The sequence below is a fragment of the Pteropus medius genome, unplaced genomic scaffold, assembly GCF_902729225.1.
Source record: "Pteropus medius unplaced genomic scaffold, Ma_sr-lr_union100, whole genome shotgun sequence".
Taxonomy (NCBI): domain Eukaryota; kingdom Metazoa; phylum Chordata; class Mammalia; order Chiroptera; family Pteropodidae; genus Pteropus; species Pteropus medius.
This window is the reverse complement of record NW_024340692.1, coordinates 6,574,447-6,579,594: the sequence shown is the minus strand read 5'-3', so window position 1 is coordinate 6,579,594 and position 5,148 is coordinate 6,574,447. Positions and strand designations below refer to the sequence as shown.

General features: G+C 39.6%; 1 pseudogene; it reads right to left on the bottom strand.

Annotated features, from left to right (window-relative positions):
• Positions 1 to 2,245: 2,245 nt before the first annotated feature.
• LOC120603950 (elongation factor 1-alpha 1-like) lies at positions 2,246 to 3,564 on the bottom strand (annotated as a pseudogene).
• Between the last annotated feature and the right edge of the window lie 1,584 nt (positions 3,565 to 5,148).

The window sequence follows — 5,148 nt, the reverse complement described above, 5'->3', positions numbered from 1 at the left end:
TTCTGGAGATTTTTCTCTTTCTTTCTGAGATGTCTTGTCAACTTGGTTGTTCATGGTTTTTAATGGACCATTTCTCTGCCTGGGCATTAATGGAAGTGTATTCTGCTGTTTTTCCAGAAAAAAAGATTTATTATATAAAGGTCTCTCTTTAGCCTACTGCAAATAAGGTGTTTTTCTTTTGGTTTCCAGTAGGTGGCATCTAAGCTTCTTGTATTCTTGCTTTATATAAAGCCTTAAAAATGCCTTTTTATTTTCCTATAGATATTTAATCACGCTCGCTACCCTCAGTTTCAGTCTCTGTCAGTGTCAGTGACACTCTCGGCAGCGTTTGCTCAGGGGCTCCACAGTGATCGGGCTTAGAGGGTATGGGGGGAGAGGCCCTCTGGGTTGGGAATTGGGAGCTGCAGCTCAGCCTCAATTTTCAACCATGGCCGGTAAAAATCAACTGTTGTTTCTCTGCGGTCCCATCCCACTTCTCTGCTTTCTGCCCTGATGCCTGAGCCCAACTGTCAGCTGCGTGGAAGTCACAGCACTACCAGGCAGGGCTGTTCAGCGAAGTCGCCACAGCTTCTCCCCTCCTCTTCCTCCTGCAGGAAACTCCAGAGGCTGTGAGAGGCAGCTTCAGTCTCAGCAGCATTTGCTCACATTCCCCTAGGTCTCCGTGGCTTTCCATCTCAGAGGGTATGGGGGAAGGGGCCCTCCAGGTTGGGGGACAGGGGCTGCAGCTCAGCCACTAATGACTGGTAAAAATAACTGTTGTTTTTCTGCTGTCCCACTTCTCTGTTTTCTGTCCTGATGACTGGGCCTGCCAAAGGCCACATGGAGCTCCCAGGCAGGGCTGTTCAGGGAACTCACCAAACCTTCTCTCCTCCCCCTCCTCTTACAGAGGCAGCTTCTTTGTTTCTCCCAGTCCACCGTCCAACATCCAGAGTTACCTATGATAGCTCTTATGCGCAGATCCCATGCTCAGACATGCTGGTGTGCAGTTTGAATGTTTTTGTTGAGTTTTAGATGTTCAGCTTATTGTTGTTTCAAGGGGAGAGATCTGAGGATGTCTCTCACTCAGCCATGTTTTTCTGATTCTTTTATATTATTTTTTAAATAAAGATATTTTTGTTTCGGGTGACAAAAATACAACTAATACTTATTTAAGAAAAAAAAAAACTGTGGAAAGTACATAGTAAAATTGGTTTGGGGCACTGCCTGGCACTAGGACTATATATAGGGCTCATTATTATTTCTTTCCTTTATTATCAGACTACATCTCTCTGTGGTGACCTATGGCATTCTTACTCCTACCTTCTATTTTCCAGTATTTCCAACAATATTCTTAGAATTGATTTTATTCTCTTCATGCCCATCCCTGCATCTATCACTTTGGCCAGTTAGAAGAACTACATGATTTGGCAAGGTCTGGGTTATCTGATAATATCTTGGGTGAGAGTGGCAATGGGTATCTCCACAAAAGAAAACTGAGGTGCTATATCCGTCTTTATAATATTGCCTTTCACCACCTGGCTCATAGTTGACACATGAATGATCAGTCCACATTCCTGTTCTTCAGTATTCTCAATTCCATCATATGTTGGATTATAGTATATTTTCTTTCAAACATGATGCCAACACAAAGAAAAATATTGCTATTTTGCTTGTCTAGTGCATTGTCATCTACTGGACAAGAATTCTTCCTTTGAATCACATCAAACCTGTGGGAAAAGCAATATATAGATAGTGATAAGATATTTCTATCACTATCAGTAGGTTCCTACAGTAATTCATTTTAGTACAAATATTCCCGTCAAAGCTTTATAATATGGAAAGGGTGCCCCCAACCTGGCCCCATTATTAATCTTGATCTTAGAGTATTCCATTCAGAGAAATCAAAGGGGATGAAATCTCTAGAGCAGCTTTGTCCAGTAAAATTTTCTGTGATGATGGAAATATTTTCTAATTTGTGCTATCCAATTTAATTTTTTTCTCATTATACTTTGTTTTAATGGTTCTCAAAATTCTGTGGCATATTTTTGGTCAAGTTCGTTCTGTTAAAAAGTACTGATTTTAAAACCTAGTAACTTAAAAACTGCCACACACACACACACACACACACAAACTAAATGGTCCACAAAACATTTTCCTTTCCTTCTGAAGTTTTTATAAGGCACTATAATCAGTAACCAGTTTTTTACTATTAAACTTAAATGGCCAATTGAGACAAAGAGTTCTGAGACCATTCTTCCACCACTGATTAAGACTGGGGTGGCAGGTATTGGGGATAATATTCATTTAGTCTTCTGAACTTTCTGGGCAGACTGGTGACCCTACCAGCTCCAGCTGCCTTTTTGTTCTCTGTTTGATGACATCCACAGCAACTGTCTCATGCCACGAACAGCAAAATAGCCCAGGGGAGGATACTCAGAGAAGCTCTCAACACACATGGGCTTGCTAGGAACCATATCGACAATGGCAGCAGCACCAGATTTCAAAAACTTCAGGCTGTCTTCCAGCTGACAGTTCAGCACCGGTGTATATCCAGCACTGATTTGGTCTGGCTGGTTTAGGAAAATCACCTGAGCCATAAAGATAGCTGCTTCCATTGGTGGGTCATTTTTGCTCTCACCAGCCACATTTCCACAACAAACATCTTTAACAGACACATTCTTGACACTGAGGCCCACACTGTCTCTAGAAGAGCTTCACTCAAAGCTTCATGGTGCGTTTAATAGACTTTACTTCAGTTGTAATGTTGACTGGAGCAAAGGTGACCATCATGCCGGTTTGAAAACATGAGTCTCCACTCAGCCCATACGGACAGTACCAATACCACAATTTTGTAGATATCCTGGAGAGGCAGACTCAACGGCTTGTCAGTTGGACAAGTTGGTGGCGGGATATAATCCTGAGCTTCAAGCAGTGTGGTTCCACTGGCATTGCTATCTTTACAGGTGACTTTCCATCCATTAAAACAAGCCATGTTAGCACTTGGCTCCAGTATGCCATCACCATTCCAACCAGAAACTGGCACAAATGATACGGTGTCAGGATTGTAGCCAATTTTCTTACATGTTGGTGCTGACTTCTTTAGTGATTTCCTCATATCTTTTCTGGCTGTAGGATGGCTCAGTGGAATCCATTTTGTTAACATCAATTAGTTATTTCACACCCAATATGTAAGCCAGAAGGGCATGCTCACAGGTCTGCCCATTCTTGGAGATACCTGCTTCAAATTCACCAACACCAGCAGCAACAATCAGTACAGAACGATCAGCCTGAGATGTCACTGTAATCATGTTTTTGATAATCTCTGTGTCCTGGGGCATCAGTGATGGTCACATAATACTTACTGATCTCAAATTTCCACAGAGAGATATCAAAGGTGATACCACACTCATGATCAGCTTTCAGTTTATCCAAGACCCAGGCATACTTGAAAGAGCCCTTTCAGGAGCCTCTTTCTCAAATTTTTTGTCGATCCCACCATATTCGTAGATCAGATGGCCAAGTAGTGTTAGATTGGCCTGAATATATATGTTCATTGACAACGATGTAGATATATGTCTTTCCCATTTTGGCTTAAGATTTAGTGGTGGTTTTCATGACATGTATTCTGGCAGCACTGATTTGCAAAAAGGCCATATGTGGCTATTAAATGCTCATAATATGACTAGTATGATTTGGGAACTACATTGTTAATTTTATTTGATTTTAATTAATTTAAACTTATATAGCCCCATGGGCTAATGGCTACACAGCTCTAGACAATAAACTATATGAGGTCAGATCTCTACTATTCACTATTATATTCCCACATGATACAGTGTCTGAAGAGTAGCAGGTATATAATATGTGTTGTTGTTGAAATAACACTTATAGGTGGCACTTCTCAGAACTCCCATGAGCCAGGTACTATGCTAAATTCTTTAAGCATTTCATACAAATATCTTTTCAAGAATGCTCCACATCTAACCTAATGATATAGGGCATTTCTTAGAAACCAGAATGTTGTGGTAGACAATGAAAGATTCCACCCCATTATAATCTATGAATCGAGTAGCCTATATTCAACAGAATATTCTCTGAACAATATATAATATGTACATCACCACTACTCTTTTTTAAATAAGCTTAACTGAGGTATAATTGATATACAAACAATTTCATATATTTGATATATAAATTATGAGTTTGGACATAGGCATATACCCATGATACTGTCACTACGATTAAAGTACTAAACATATCCATCACCTCCAAAAACTTCCCTACTTCCTTGTGTTTGTATGTGTATGTTCAGAATACGTGATATCTATCCTCTTAACATATTTTAAGGTGAGTTTTATTTGCATTGTTAATTACTGGCACTATGTTGTACAGCCAATCTTAGAACATGGTCATCTTATACAACTAAAATGTCATACCCTTTGAGCAACAACTCTCCGTTTCTCCCCCAACCCCAACCTCTGGCAACCACCATTCTATTCTGTTTCTATGAGTTTGATGATTTTAGGTACCTCATAAACATGGAATCATTCAGTATGTGTCTTTCTGTGACTGGCTTACTTCACTTAACATAATGTCCTCTAGGTCCATTCATATTGTAGCAAATGGTAGGGTTTCTTTTTAAGGCTGAATGATATTCTGTTATATGTACATACCATATTTTTAAAAAAAATTATTAGTTTCAAGTATACAGTACATTGGTTAGATATTTATATAGCTTATAAAACGATTCCCCTAATTGTTTTCTCTCTTTTGGCTCTCCACTTAGCCATTACATTAATGCTAACTGCATTCCCCCATGCTGTGCTCCCCATCCCTGTGACCTTCTACCAACCACTAGTTTGTACTTCTTTATCCCTATTCTCCCAGCTCCCCAGCACTCCTCACCTCTGACTTTTGCCAGATTATCCTCTATATTTGTGAGCCTGTTTTTGATTATTTTGTTCTTTTTGTTCCTTAGATTCTGCATATAAGCGAAATCATATAGTATTTATCTTTCTCTGTCTGACTTATTTCACTCGGCATAATAACCTCAAAGTCCATCCACATCATTGCAAATGGTAGGATTTCATATTTTTAATGGCCGAGTTATATTCTATTGTGTATATGAACCATAACTTCTTTATCCAATCATCTGTTGATGGGCATTTA